This window comes from Nipponia nippon, unplaced genomic scaffold, assembly GCF_047370975.1.
Source record: "Nipponia nippon isolate SJK-2023a ecotype South Korea unplaced genomic scaffold, ASM4737097v1 scaffold_14, whole genome shotgun sequence".
NCBI classification, from domain to species: Eukaryota; Metazoa; Chordata; class Aves; order Pelecaniformes; family Threskiornithidae; genus Nipponia; species Nipponia nippon.
In genome coordinates, this window is record NW_028262330.1 from 3,615,910 (window position 1) to 3,632,712 (window position 16,803).

The following is a 16,803-nucleotide window of genomic DNA, read 5'->3' on the forward strand; positions in this document are numbered from 1 at the left end:
GTACGGAGCCAGTCTAGGAAAGTATCAGGAAAATCCTGTATCCAGGAAGATGTACAGTAGGTGGACATGTGCATACGTCTGTGTGCAGGTAGAGTTATGCAATGTACTTTTAAAGAAAAAAACCCTATTTTTATTTCTTTCTATTGTATGCTAGCTATAAAGATAATCTTTCTTGCCTAGTATTTACTTATATAAAAGTGGTCCTTTATCAAGCAGAAATAGAATAAGATTCTTTTATTCCTTCATCCCTTGGCCTCAGATGGGCTTTTTCATATCCTTTAAGAGTCTGTCACAGATTTTCACCGATGATGCTGAAATAAAGGCTAAACGTTTATAGCAAGCAACACTTGAATTTGTCCTTCATCCTTTCTGGGGGAAAAAAAAAAATCTTCACCTAATGCCCTCGTTTGCTATCCTCTGAGGAAGAAAGAGTATTTTTTTCTCAGCGGTAATGGTCTAGCCAGGGGAATGTCATTTAGCACCAAGGATGTCAACATCACAGAGCATTTGCTAATTTCATCAAGATTAATATAATCCTTGGCACTCGGTCCTAAATCATTGGTGACGGCTCATGGCAAAATGGGAAATATCACAGGGACCAATGAGACTTGCTACAGCTTTCCCTTCAGCAATAACACTTCTGACGTATTTATCTTAATTAGCAGCAGCAGGAGAAAAAGAAAGAAAGAGAGACAGAGAGAAATCCAATTGAGTTTGAGCAAGATCATAATTAAGAGAGTGTTCACTGTACAATTCCAAATGTAGATTTCTGACAGAGAAAAAGAAATGCAATTCACTTAAATAAAAGGCAAAAATGTAATGAAGTTTAATGGAATATTTTTCATCATTTTTCCTTTTTTAAGCATCAGCTCTAAATTCCATCCCTATGTAACTCATTCAGAAAGGCTCACATTCCTTTATAGTAAAATCTTTCTAGCAGTGGAAAAAACAACAACAACAAAGTAGTGTCATTGCTGGCAGATGAAAGCTGAATCATTCAAGTTGTTTAAGCTTGAAATGCCTTTAAAAATAAAAATTAAATGGATGGCATGAAATATAAAAGATCCTTTTTCTCGATTATTTGATAATTATCCCATTGTTTTCTGGGTTGTTGAATGGTCTTTATCTCTACAGCAGTAAATATTGGAGCAGTGTGCTCAGTAACTCAGCAACACCCGTCTGTGTATCCCCACTTTCACTGATATGTGCTTGTGAAAGTGAAAAGTGAAACAGACTCAAATATTATTTTTTTACTAGTAATATGCCTGCTTTATAATCCACCAGGTTATCACTAATAGTTTATAAACATCTATAATCTTGAATTATTGAAATTAAAGCCAGGAATCCTGCTGCTTCTACGCCTTATTTTGTTCTTCAAAATTTCTCTGTGAATTTTGCTCATCAACAAATTAGTGCTCTGGAATGAGTGAGGTTTGGTGGGGTTTTTTTGTTTTGTCCTGTTAAAGAAATGGAAGAGCACAGAAAGTGTTGGAAAGAGCAGAAAACTACTGGAGAGACTAGTAAAGGGCTGGATGAACAGTTACGGAGGAGGAGGTTTTGCACCAAATTACTCGAAAGTATGTTTTGAGCTTTTATAGAGGCAAGAGTGGATGACATCCAATAGCTCAAGATGTATAAGATAAAATGGTTGTGAAAAGCAACTACCAAAGCACTCCACCATAATAACGGACTTAAAAACCCCTTTCATGCACAAGTTTTTGCTTAGTCTGACAAATGCCTATGCAAAATTAGGTACAGCTTCTTTATATAGGCACTGATGGGGATTGTTTAATGGAACTGTATGCACAAAAAGCCGATTCACGTCTGTTACAGAGGGAGCTTGCATGTGTGACATGGTAATCATTTGCCTAAAGTATGAAAAAATCTGCACTCTATAGGAAAACTGGAAGTTAGTCGAAGGCCAACTTAGTGTGTAGCGTTGCTGCTCATACCAATATTTCTGTTCCCTGCCTAACTGGATTGCTTCTGGGAGGTGAGCAATATTAAAGTCATCTTTTTTCCCTGCTGTCAACTGTATCAGGTGCATTTTCCCCTTATTGACAAGTATCTAGTAAGATCAGATCTGCTCGCTTTCATCTTTTGGAGATACTGTGCTTATATTGAAGGCTATTTGGTCTTGCAGATAGATTTCCCTTTCTGTTACATACCTGGGAAGCATAAGACCCTGACCAGCGCTTTACCTTGGAAGGCAGATAGTCATTATTACAATTCACCTGACAGAAGAGCAGCTGCTTGCTGCAAAACGTATCTCAAATTTATGCACGGAGCAATAATCATTATGAAAGCCAAACTTTCTCTGGGAAAACAGACCGCATTTGAGAATTAAATGTGTAACAATGTAAGTTAACCATTACTGATAAGTGAACTGTGAATATTAAAAAACAAAACAAAACACACACAAAAAAATCCAGGGGAAAAAAACAAACAAAACAAAGCTTGCAGAAATATTTGGTTGCAGTGCTCTGTACTAACAGCTGGTTTTCAGTATTTTCAGTTTGTGTGAGCAATGGAGAAACTTCAGGCTCAACCTACTCTGAATTCTGCTTGAATTGAGCAGGCTATTTTAGGTATTGGATTCAAGATTTTGGTAGTTTGTAACACCCTAACTGGTAGGTTCACTTGGTGGGTGTGAACAGACAAACATTTTGAGCAAGCAGCTCAATCTCACTTAGTAAAATACATTTGAATTTAGCTACTTTGCTGAAAAGGTATTTGTGGATAATTCAGACAGACTGTATCATGACTCATTATTAATCCCTCTTGAGAAAGTATAGCAGGGGAAAGCATGCCGCAGCTGCGACTAAAGCCATGGTGCTCCTGCAATTGCAGAGGCAGCTGACCTGTTCTGGGGAACTCTCACCTGTTGCTAGTGAGGGTGTGAATAGGTGGTTGGATGCCCTTCCAACCTGAGTTGTTGCGTGAACTGATCCACTTAAATTACACAGTTCCAATCCGGCAAATATATGGTCTAATTATGAGAAAATACTGGGCAAACTGGTGTCTTTGTTAAGGCTGAACGAGCTTCAGTGTCTTGAGTAAGGCCAACGGATCATGGTGCACGGAGCGGCGATGTACTGCCCTGCTGCGCTGCTCAAACGCAGTTTGCGCAATCATTTGCAAATCCTGGCCCCGGCCCTCTGCAGAGCGCCTCTCCACGCTGCAGGTGCAACAGCTCTGGTGCATCCCTGGTGTGTTGGACCCGCTCTGCAGGCTGGAGAGTAGTTCTGTACCTACCCAGCAATGCAAAGACGGGGTGTCCTTGACCTGCTGCTTTGGAATTCATTAGAATTAAATATTTAGAAAATTACCTAGCTTCACTTTGGTGTATATCGGTCGTTAGAAATATGGGACAAATGTGACAGGAAAGGATAGATGTTTGTGTGTATTCTTCCTGAAATATTTTAGTTTCTCCAATTTGGCATTTCTTTGGCATTTCATTTGAGAGTCGTCTTTCCCCTTTCATTATGCTTGAGATTAATGTTTGCCTGCCACTTATCCAAGTGACTTTATTTTGATATGTGTCAGTTTGAGATTAACATACAAAAAATTTCTGCTATCTAGCAATTAGTCTCTTGAAAAAATTAAAGCCTTCAAGACGTGTAACAGGACTTAAATTTTTCAGTGCCTTTATCTCGCTCTTCAACTAGAATAAACTCACATAACCTAATAGCTATGATTAAAATCTCTTTCTTTACTAGAATGTGCTTCCATTAATCACTGCAATTTTCTTTCTGTTCTGTTTCTCAATATAGGCTCTTTTTTCTTCCTTGTTGTTGTGTGAGATCTGTTTTTAGTTAAACACCTGTTCAGTACTTTATCAGTAAAATTAGCTTTCCTATAAAATGGTAATAAGGTCTTTAAGCCAAGTTCTGCAGATATCTAAAAGAAAACGACTATATTGTTTTCAGTGAACTATGCAGTAAAATATTTGCTCTTCTTTTTGGTTTGTTTGGTGGTTTGTTTTCCTGTATTTGATACAATAAGTGACATAATTTAGATTTGATTGCATCAGGATACTTCCCCCCTGCCCAATCCAGAAGTGGATCCAGGAAATGATGAGTGAAAAATAACCCATGTGGCCCAAAAATAATTAGAAAGAGCCTTTAAAATGAGACAGTTTGCTGATTAAATTCAAATTCTTTGCAAAATATTTGTGATTTTAGAGAGAAACAGCGAAGCAACAAAACTGTTCTTGCATATTAAAAAGTGTAAATTCATAAGGCCCACAAGTACCAGTCTTATAGTCCAGGGAAGGACTGGTTAAAGGTGTGCTCTCCAAAATCAAAAGGTGTTGGAAGTGTCTTTAATAACTGATTTAGGTGGTCAGATTTTTGGTACAGCTGGTATGGTCATCCTAACTCATTACTTACTATGATGTATTTTATTTATTTTTCTTGAATCCCCACATACACAGTGTCAGGCACAGCCTTGCACGTTTCTTAATTGACCCCCTTTACAATTATTAGAGCCTGCTGTACTCTGCTCACAGCACGCATTTGCCATCAAGGTACTGTCACAGAATGGACCATTTGCTACTTGTTCCCTAGGGATGTACCTTACTCCGTATTACCCACTTTAGTCTGGAACTGGCTCATCAACAGTTACCTTTTCAAATATAATATCTGACACAACCAGTAATGATTTGAACCAGTCTCCTCCATTATTACATTAACATCTCAATTTACTGCATGTTATTGCACTCTATAACAGTTTTCTTATTTCTGAAACTATTGTGTTTTATTTCTTATCTCTCTATTCTGGTTTTATTTTACTTTATTTTAATAAGTAGTGCGATACTTGGTTTTAATTTCTTTGTGAAACTTCAGTATTTCTAATTAGAAAATTATTACAGTGTTTCAAGAAGAACAAAACATATATACCATGTTTCAGTATGATTTACTGTGAGATCTAATGAGAAACTTGAGTACTCTCACGCTCGCTAAGGCCCTGATTCAGGAAAGTACTGAAGGGAATGTAGAACCGCATGCCGTAGTTCTTGACAGTTGTGGGTCCACTGGCTAATCCTGACCCCACTTAAAACTTCCCGTTTCTGTTTCCCTTCAAGACAGGCACTTCGAGGATTTCTTCTGTAAAGCACTTCTGGCTCTGAACTGGAATTGCTGTGGCAGAGTAGCTGCTTTATGGCACGATAATATTTTGACTTAGGGACTTGCTATGAAAGTAGTTAAAGTCTGGTGAATGTGAGATATGGAATGTAATGCAGCCAATATGGTCACAAATAAATATTAACAAGTGATGTTAATATGTACCTGTAATCTGCTGGAGGCTCCACGCTACAGATTGCTCTCTCTCTGGGAGAAGGCTGTGCAATATGGGGTGTGGGTAACTTTGTGTGTACCTAAGTATAGAGACCATTGCCCTTGATTGCATCTGGTGGCTCTGCCTTGGATAAGTCATTCCGTACTGATTGATTATTCTGTAGTTTTCCAGAAAAAAAAGTACAATCTTATTTGAAGGAGAGAAGGAGGGGGAGAAATGAGCCTGGTTTTAGTAAATGTGGGTTGTGTGCTGGTGGAGGAGGGAGGTGAGGCAAGCCTTTGGGCTGCTGCCTCCGGACATGTCCCACAAGCACTGCGTTAAGGGCTCAGGTGGAAATTAAAGGTTCTGTGGGTCCTGTGCCGGTCCTTTGCACAGGGGTGAATTTTTCCTCTGGCACGGAAAGGGGCTACAATAGCTGCTATAAACATATTTCTTATTCGGCTTCTGGTCTCTTCATGCCTCACAGGTACTCCACGGGGAGCCTCCTATGCTGTCTGCTCTCAGAAGTGGAAGGTTTTGTGCACATATTCAGTTAATTCTGAAATCTCAGATGTCATCTCCTCAGCCCATTTCCATAATTACTTATGTGGAACCAAATCGTTCAGCCATGATGGAAATGGAAAAAAGGTAGGAGTTGAAAAAAACAAAAGAAAAAAAAATCAAAAAACCCACCCATGGTCTCTGCCTTCCCAGACTGTGGGCCTGATCCCTTGCCTATGGGAACCTGTGCAAAGATTTTAGTTCTATGTCTTTTTAGACTCATTCCAGAAGTCATGATTTCAACTTATGAGAGATAAGAGTATGTGTTTTCCAGCATATTTTAATTAGCTGTGGTCTTCACAGCATTTTTAACTTATTTATCTGTAGCTCTGGGAATCTACTGACCCCTCCCTCAGTCAGGTTATTGGATTTATGTGGGGTTTTTAATTTATAAGAGATGATTTCTTGGGTTTTAATATTTAAATAGTCATTCTTGGCTTTCTGAAATTCTTCCCTCCCAGTTCATTTATCCTTTTCATGCAGGCTAAACTCCCGAGATCTCTTGTGCTTTCTGGCAAATTTCCCATAAAGCTCCATGACTAACCCCAGTCCTACCACTGTGTTTATTGCTTTGGTGTCTGGTGGCAACTGTACAGCAGATACACGACTTTCAAAGGGAACTTGCTGGACAATATGTGCTTCAGCACCCTCTCCTTTCTTTCAGGATGCTTTGGGGTTTTGTTTTCATTCAAGAGGTACTGATTAACCATAGCCCAGTCCCATCGCTTTGAGAACCAAAATATTTTTTGGCTAATTGATGGGCTGAGTAGCAAGTGTCTTAATTTTGGCCTCTCTTTGAAGTCATTAAAGTTAGAGAAATTAATTATCATATGTGCATAAAATTGCCTTAACCAAATTGCATTTCTTCCTGGGAAGATTACTGAGCAGATATCATTCTATTACTGTCATTGTACTGTAAGGGCAAACGTTTGTATTGTGTTATCTCACCTAAACTTAGGAGTCTACAGTCTTGTTTTATTAAGTAGCTCACACATATTTATCGTCTCCTCCAGCTCTGGCTTCCTTCATATCAAGCACTTCTCTGCAGGGAGTGAAGAAAATACTTCTAAGCCTGTAATGTTCATCTTTCTCTGACATGCCTGGTTGTGATATATTAATAATTTTTAAATAACATTCATTAAAACTGTGCTCATCCCTTCAAGATTTTAAAATCAGCATCAGAGAAAATGAAAGCCTTTGTTTCAAATTCTCTTTCTGATTATCTTCTCTCTAATTGACTTTCGCTCCTTTCCAGTCAAATTTTAATTTCCTCATGTGGCTCGACGAGGCTGTCCGTTTCTATTTTTCTTTCTTCTGTCTGGCTTTGCATTTCTGCCCTACTGTTGTCTAACTCTGATTAATTTTCATCGCCTACTGAGTACTGTGCAGAATGAAGACCCTAACGTGTGCCTATGGAAAAGTCACAGTCAAGGTGCACTTTGCTTTTTGAGAGGTGCTCGGTCCTTCTACAAACGCCAGCTGGAACAGAGGCAGGTCAAGATTTATTTTCAAGGTTTCATTTCAGTCACCGACTGACGTACACTGCTGTAGTCTGTGGAGAGACAATCTCCTCATTTTTGAGCAATCTATGTGACACACCAATTTTAATTTTGTTAGTTTTACATGATGAATGTAATTCTAGATGTTTTTATTAGTTTCAACTATAAAACCCAGAAAAGTTCAGCTCCCCATTGAAGTGGAGCACGTGTGTAACTATTTAGTTAACTGTGAAGATGCTAAGACATAGTTTAGGTATATTGAAGCTTTATCGTGTCTGTACTGACAAGAATTTGATCATCCAGTGCTGTTTAACTGACTGTCTCCCAAAAGTCTGTCCTGCTTTTTAGGTTGTGTTAACGGTCTGTTAGAAGTTCAAAACTTATTGCATGTTTGGATGGCAAAACCAAAGAAAATTAAAAACTCCAATCCCCCAAAATCCAAAACAAAACCCCCCAAACCAAAACCATAGCATGCAAATAAATACATCAATATATTGTAAAAATAAGTTTCATAGATACATCTGGTAAGTTTAAATATTTTAATTGTCTTAGTTATCAGCATGCTTTGTATTATTGTAAGGGAAAAAAACCAGAACCACCTTTGGACTTTTGCAGTGCTGTCTCTCAGCTAAATCATCTTTCTTCAAAAAGAAGCTTGTACTTAACGCAGTGCCTCTTATGGCTGTCAGAGCACGGGAGACATCCCTGCTAATGCTGACCTGCATGACAACATCCCTCTGAAGTTCATTAGCTAATACCACGAAAGCAGACGAAGGCATAGTTTGAGCATAAAGCTGGAGAGAACTGAACTGGGAGCTTTGATCCCTTTGCCACCTGGTAGCAGTGAACTCAGCATTCCTTCAGGGATGAGAAAGGTATATTGCATCTCCTGTTACAGGATTTTGCCCACTGGAGAAAAACACTGTTGACTGAATGGAATGTTTAAAAAAATCACTGCCACACCTCAAAGTGTTATAAGGAGGAAGATACTTGCAAGGATGGTGAGAACTTACCATAATATAGTCAAAGCACAAGTAAACTGAGAGGAATAGCCTGTGTCAGAGAATGAATTAAATCTTTATTGTTGGTAAATATTGGCTTCATCAAGTACAGTGCAGGATGCAACGTCTCCTAGGCAGATTTTTTTTAATGCTTTTCTCAACATAAGAAGGAGCTACTGTATTCTACAATACATCAAATATATGTTTGCCAGCAGACTTTATTAACTTATTAAATCAGCAAGATGAAATAGCCACTTTGTTCTATTTAATTTAAAACAATAAAACTAAATAATAAAATTGTGGCTTCATAATGTAGTCTCATGTTAGATAAGAAAGTCTTTTATTCAATATTAGAATTTCTTTTAGTGGTATTGGAGTTTTGTTTACATCCATATGTTTAAGTATATGACACTACATAAGGTCTATATGTTTGACGGCATGTGCCATATAATTAAATGTGAAAAACCTTTGCTGATGCAACTAATATGGTTATGAATTTAAATGCACACAAGTCTAGAAACTGAAATTTAGTAAAAAAAAAACCAAAAACAAACCTACAACACACCCCACCCCCCCAAACTCTTCTCCTAATTATTTAGGCTGCATATATCATATGTGGAGGTGAATATGATAACTTTGATGAGAACATCAAGGTTTTATTTTCATAGATTCCTACAGTTTAAAGCCCTACCTGCCCTCTTGTGTACTACAGCCATAGACTTTTTCCAGACAATCTCTGTATTAGGCTCATGCTGCCCATGTTGGGGAAATGTAAATTTATGAATATAAGTTGATAAATTTAATGCAATACTGAGCAGACTGTTGAGCATGTCACCATAAAGCATTGTTGAAAACAGAGTTTAGAGACTGGGATGTCAGTAGGAGTGATTTTTTAAATCCTCAGCTTCAAAATCTAATCTGTCTTCTAACTAACTGGGGTTTCTCTGTTAGCAGTTTAGTTCCCAGTTGTCCATGAGAGAATTTCTTGCATCTTCCTTCCAAGGCACCTACATTAGCGGGACTTGGACAGAAAAAAACGATTGAAGAAGTGCCATGGGTCTGATCTGACAGTTGCTTTGATATTATTCTATATCTGTCTGGCAGAATGAAGTAAATTTTTCCATCCTGTTCTTGATTTATTTCACATGCATTGATATTGATAGCCTACAAATCCCTCCAATTCTACTTGGAGTTTAGCTGAACCACAGGGTTGAATGGCATGAGGGAAGCTGATTTGAGAAGACAGACAAGGGTATGGGAGTCAAAGCTTGAGTTTGCACCATCCAAAGAGCCTGTGGTGAGAAACAAAAAACCGATTTGACTCGGTCTTTGATTTCTTACGCCATATCCTAAAAGCCAGTGGTGTCCCAGTCCTTCCTAAGGAAGCATCATCTCTTATAGTGACACGGCTGTCCTTCTGGAAAGAGACCTACCTAACAGTTCTCATTTCTTGAATTCACGTTAAACCCAACAGGAGCTCTGGATGCCTCTTGCCATGTCAAGGAAGCGCTCAGCCTTTCAGGTGCAACTCTGAGCTTGGAGTCTTGGATTGTAAGTAAGGAGGAACTTTGTCAAATATTTCATTTTAAAGTGTGACTGTGTTTTTTATTCTCAACTCTTTGACAGATTTAGAATAGCAATTTTTTGAACTGGCAAAAGCTTTTTAAATCACCATCAGTAATAGAGTGTCAGTTTTAACTGTGACTTCAATGTCTTCTGTCAATTTGTGAAACAACTGTTATGTTACTTTAAATATTTCTATGCTATTTTAGTTGTTAATTTTTGCATTTGATATAAATGTCTTGAAACTAGAAATGCTTTGGGTTTTTCTAGATAATTTTTTTGTAATAAACTTTTCTACTGAGGAAACAGAATAGTTATGGTACAGGTTGCATCTCTCTTTTCTGTACTCATCTGCAATAGATATAAACGCAATTCTTTGATTCCATCATACCATTTTTTGAGCTTAAAGCCACTATCTATATTAGCAATAACTGTAATGGTCTACACCAAAGCCCAAATGATTTGGGGAAAACTTTTAGCCAGAATCTGTTGGGTTTGGTTTTGGGTTTTTTTTTTTTTGAGGGTACAGTTCCAGCTTTTAGATCTGTGCTAATACTTCACTTAATCCACCTATTTTCCTTCCTGTGCATGTAGAGAAGGCTGAAGTGGATACAAATATTCCCAAGTTCAAAATTCCTTGTAAGAATATGAAAACACAGGTGCATTGTAGCTTTATTTGTTCTTTTCAATAAATATATTTTTGATCCTTCTTTAATACTGCTTTATGATGCAATAGTTTCTCACAAAGGCTGCAGGAGCTGAGACTCCCCGTATACACTCCCTGTGTGCTATAAAACCTGCATATGAGCCTTCTGCAAAGTTTATGGAAATGCAGCTTTGGGTATGAGATACTGTTGCTCTGAAAGAGCTAGCTGTTGACATTCTTGCATTATTTTACTTTACACAAAAGCATGCACAGCTAGGAGTTAGGTCTGCTATCAAAAGCTATGGAAGGGATTTTCTACCAGTACATGGCTAATCAAAATATAAAATACAGAATACTGAAAAGGTCACCATGGCAAACAGCTGTATTATATTTCACTGAATATATTAAGCATTTCATTTCTAATGTCTCATTCCAAAGACAAAGATTTTAATGAAACTGGAAAATGGCAGGAAGCGATTTTTTTTTTTTTATCTGGCTGTGTGTTGCAAAGCAAATAGGCAATTTCAACATCAGGTTGCCATTATGCATTGAGATCTTTCAAGCCATGTGAGGTCTTATTGGAGCTGGCCACAACTTTGCTAAAATAGCGAGAGATTTGATTAATTTTTATCTTATTTGATTAGTTTATATTTATTATTTTTATTTTTATTATTTTATTATTTTCTTTTATTTATTATTTTATTATATTTTATTATTATTTTATTAATTTATCTTATTTGATTAATTTATCTATTTTATTCAAGTAAAATAATTAACACCTGCTGCTTACAGTAGTTCCCTCTTTCTTCTTATTTGTAGTTTTCAAAATGAAAGGTGGTCTCAGGAACCACTAATCACCCCACTGAAGTTCAGATAAACTCGACGAAGAACAGCGAACCTCCTGTTCAGGTGTATGCAATGTGGTTCCTGAGATCATATAATTAAATACCTTAAAGGGTGTATTTTTTATTTGCGCTGAGATTTCACTTAATATAAAAGATATCTATCAAAATTCCTTATTAGGAGTCTACCATGGCAAAACCACGTACCATAGCCTGCTCCAGGACAACAGGATGGTGAGCTAGAAGGTCACCCTTCTGCTACTCTCCTGAGAGACCCACAGCCTGTCCCCCTTGGGCCCAGACACCTCTCCATCAAATGAACATTAGATGCGTCAAATACCACAGGACAAGCGGATATCTGGAGCAGCAGTACATGCATGGTAGGTCACAAAGTGGAGTGGGGATGGAGCTCCTTACTTATCTGGTCACGTGGTTGGACCTGTGCCGGGATGAGTTGCTCTTAAGATGGATGTGCACTGCTCCCATATGGATGGAGGATCTGGATATAGGCCCTACCTTGCACTTGGTTGCTTGCTGTGCCCAAAAGATTAGGTTAGAGTTGCTTATAAGTAGGAATTATGTGGGTAAAGGCTTCTGGTGTAGAGTACAATACCAGCATATTGCACGTGTAGTTAAGCTTGTCTTTTTTCCTATGAATTGGTAGATTTGATGATATGTCACATTTAAATGACAAAAAAAAGATCATAAGAAGAGCAAATATGTTTTCGTTCATTGCTGTGTTTATAGCCTTAGGTTATAGATTTGTGAACGGAAAGAAATCTGGTGAGGATAAATGTTAAGTCTCTGCTAGTCCATTTAAAAATACAAATCTACAGTACACAGTGTCTTCATACTAAGCTTCGGCTGATGTGGAAGTGGTATATAACATCTGTCAGTGTCTGTCAGATGTTTAATTGGATAAATTGTGGGTAAGCAGGCATTTTTTTGAGTAGCGATTTGACATGTTTCTACTGTATGTACCTCTGAAAGCCCCGCCTTTAATTATGAAAGAGACTTGATTTTGTTTTGAGTAGCTCTGATTAAGAGTTCAGTCTGTAATGGCTATAGATTATTCATGAATCAGCCCTTCTCTTTTGATAGAGAGAAAATTGTGCCACCATCTCAAATCTTATAGCAAATATTTCACATTTCCAGTCCTACTGAGACAAATGAAAGAAGCAAATATTTATTTTTCTTGTAAGTCAGAAAGCAGTCGTGCTGCTGTGGAAGACGAGGTAATGACATGTGCTCCGTGCTGTTTGTCATGTCCCAAGCTCCAGGGATCCAGGTTCTGCTCACTGGGCAAAACCATTCAGCAACGGATATGCCTGTACTTGTAAAGAATGAGGGATCACTTCCCAGAAAGCTGAGTGTTTCAGCAAAGCTGGTGTAGGTAGGTGCGCTGGAATTACCAGCAGGTAACAGCACACATTTTTGCTTGAGTATTATAGACCAAGGGTGTTCAGGGACCAGGGATTCCTGTCCTGAGTCACCTTCAGGAGAAGCTGCTTTCCACTGCCTGCAGAGAGAGCCCAGGGGCACTAGTGTGGCCAGGCTAAAGTAGGCTTTTGTGGAAGCCCTCCGAAGTGTCCCAACTAGTTTTGTATACTCAAAATCCTTGGTCCTTTAAAAATAAGTAAACCCCAAAGAAGCTGTATTGCAGTTCATTATGTGCACAGAAAATTCCCTTTACGTTTTTTTGTCTGGATATGGGTCTATTGGGGACTGTAATGGTGTTAAGGACAGTGTTCTCTGGTTTTATTTTTCTGTTGTAAACTCCGGAGTAGTTATTTCTGTACATTGTTACACAGCTAGTTTATTTAACTGACATTTGGAGCAGAGAGAAAGCAGGTGTGCTAATGTAGGTAGGATTATACGTTGAATATTGAAGACAGGCTAGCGTTCTGAAATTTGCCTCTTTGTGAGACTTGATGAGCCAAAACAGTCCTCCCAAGCTTGATGAGGTTTTCTGTACAGAGGGACTTGCTACCATGAAGCTCCTTAAGGACTAAGAGCACAGTCTATTTAGTGTGGGGTGGATATGGGCTTTTATTAATTGTTCAAAATTTATTCTGTCACAGCTTTCCTGTACAATTATCAGTTTTTCTGACATTCATGATTTTTGAGAGTTTTACTGAGGCGAGGGCTGTTGGAGAAAAGAGGATGGCTGCCTTCAGCTTTTCAGTTTTAGATTATGCTTCCTTTCTCCCCCACTGCCCCCCTTTCTGGTTGCCCCCGATGTCCACCAAAAGACCAGTCTTGAAAATGTGGCCCAAGCCCAACTGTAAGCTAAAAGCTAGGGACCTGAAGGGAAAAAAACCCCACAACAACTTAAAACCAACCCAAAACAAACCCCCAGGTTTCTGGAGATGATACTGTGACAATTTTGTGATTTCAGGAATTTTGATATACTGTACTTAACATAGTTGAAAATAGTAATTTGAGAAATTTCTTATTTTGCTTTGTTTTTAAGATACCCACTTATTTCAGTGCTTTTTCTTCAGGTGAATGGCCTTTTGATGAATCATTGCTCATTTTCTATTTAAGCTGAGTTGTTCTGCTTTACCATCCCCTGTGTCTGACCAGTTCCCTTGACATTTCTATAATGAACCTGTTTTCTTCAACTACTTATCCAGGGAATAAGCATACTAAGTTGATACGGTGAGAAACGAGTGTTTGTTTTTCCTGCTCAGCTGTTAAGATTTGTGTATTTACATATGCAGGTACCGTGCAGTATGGGACTGTGCTTTGTGTGCTCCTCTCATGCATCAATATATGTATGTAGGCTGACACAATTGTGAGGTGTATCCTTCCATTTGATTTCCTTTCCTACTCTATTCTAGATAGGTGCAGTCTGATACGATTCTTTTTTAGTGACAATTGAAGATCCAAACTCATATTTTCTCATTATCAGTTTTATGCAGGTTACTTATTTTCTGATGTTCATTACTGGGTACTAGAATATAGCAATTCATGTTGCAAAAGAGATAGAACTGAGGAGAAGGGAAAAAAAGATAAATTTCTATTGAAATTATTAACCTATTACTTTATAAATTAATGTTTGCAGGATTTTGGACTCTATATATAAGAAATGAGAAAAATTTAGCACCATAGAGTATTTTTGATGCCTTTGATAGGACAATTTTGTCAAGTTTCTTGAAAGTTTTAGGTGACATTTGAAAAAAACCCTTTGAATTTAATACAAACAAGCAACCCATCACTGCACAAACTTATATGAATTACATTAAATAGATGTGCTTCTTAAATAGAATTAAATATTATTTTTCATTATGTCAACAACAAATTTTGTAACTCCCTGTAATTGTAATAGATGATGTTTGGCTGGTAAATGAAGATCTGCACCCTGGAATATTAGAATAGATGCACTGTTGCCTTGATCCTGCTTGCTGCTTTGTGTGGGCTGAGTTAAAGTTGTCTCTGTTCAGAGATTTTGATGTTCACTGAATATGTTTTGTTGATTTGAGGCCTAAGATTGTTCATCTTTTCTGCTATACTGTGGGCTGTTGACCTGCTTTGGTGCTAAACAGTAACCATGCAAGTATAATGAATGCATTGACTAAACATTTCAGTGTAAATCATTTATATTCCAAATTAAGTGGCTTGAAAAAGAGCCAAGAACAATTTTTTTTATTTTATTCCTCTTGCCAGAGCCTGAGCTGTCAGGACTCGTCCATCCTACAAATCCACCAGGCACCTACTTCTTCCAGCCCAGTTCCTAACCAGAGAAGTCAAATGGTGATAGCTTCTTTTATTAGATAAAAAACTTTACGTTATGAAAATTTGGTCTCATTATAATGTCTTAGGATAAAACAAGAGGAGGACAGAAAATTCTTTCTTCCTTTCCATTTTGGAAGAAGCACACCGATAAAGCCTGTCAACTCGGGGTGTTAGCAACTTCCAAAAGGTCTGAAAGCTCAATAAAAATGTTCCCCTGCAGATTGGATGAGCATTTGGGTGTTCAGCATCACAGTTCAGAGGCAATTAAGTAATGCTTTCACCTGCAGGTAGTCTCTCCAAGCGATCTCTGAAGCCTTTTCAGGTTCTCCTGGAACATGCTGCTACTACAACTGATAGTAATGAGCACTTACATAGCACTTTTTATCAGTAGACCTGTAAGTGCTTTGCAGGGGAAATCGGTAACGTGATGTGCACTTTAGCTGGGGAAACTGAGGCACAGAAAAGTGGCTACTAAAGGAGCTGGGAGTAAGACCCAGATTTCTTAACTCCTGCCCTGGGCTCTTCTGGAACTGTGCCAGGCAAACAGACTCTAAACTAGTACTAGATCCACAAAGTCTTCTCAAGTCTCTTATGTCAGCACTCGGTGTGAGGGCTATCAGAATTGGGATGTTGTATCTTCTCAAACCTATTCATTCTGTTACGTCTTGGTGCATAATAAAGGCAGACGAGACAGTGGCTTGCTTAGAAAACACTGTTTCACCCGACAAAATGTTTCTCTACAATAGCAAAAAGCGGGTTTTATTTCTGCCAAAATCTTTGCAACCAAATGGACAAAATTTATCTGTAGCCTGGCAGCCAATATGCATTATCCTCAGGTTCCCTGCTAAACTATTAAAATTAATCAGGTGGCAAACTTTCATTATGCCAGCTCTAATAAACAAGAAATCCAGGCTCCTAGCACCGGAAACATCAGTAAATAGAGCAGTACAATAAAGTGTCTGAGGAAACTCTCCAAAAGCTAGTCAAATCAAATTAAACTGCACATATACCAAACTATTTATTTTTGTATCGGATCTTTTATACAAAAGTATCACAACCTATTATATGCTATATAATAAAGTGCAAATGCCACCAGCTTGGGGATGAGACTTTGCTGTGTACCCCTCTGGCAGTTCCATTAGCGTTCATGGTGTTGTGGGAATCATCTACAGGTAAATTAGAAGGAAGTCTGGCTCAGAGAACTTGCTTTTCTCGTTAGATAAAGAAGGCTAGCTGAGGCCACTTTGCCTAGGAATAAACTGTGACTTGACACAAGGTCTGGGAAGAGTCAGGAAAATGCAAGAAAAATTAACCAGGCAGCAAGAAGAAATGCATCCAGGGCATTGTTTAAGATTAACAGAGTTAAGGTGTAGTGGTCACAAGCTTCTCAGGCCAAACAGGCCTGGAATGAGGATAGAAAAGCTGAAACTGTGGCAGCTGCGAGCTGTTAGGATCAAAGAATTTGCAGTACAAGCTACACACAGCATCGTAAGATTAGTGAACTAAGCAGCTACTGGCGCCCTGATTAGTTTAGCACCAGTGAATGGAAGAGAATGAATCGGGAAGTATGAAGCTACTAAGAGACCTTGAGGTAGTGTTTGTTTTCAATGCCTGAAAATTTATGGAAGCCACTTTGAGAAACAGGACTGTATCTCCAAAGCAAGAGAAAGAAT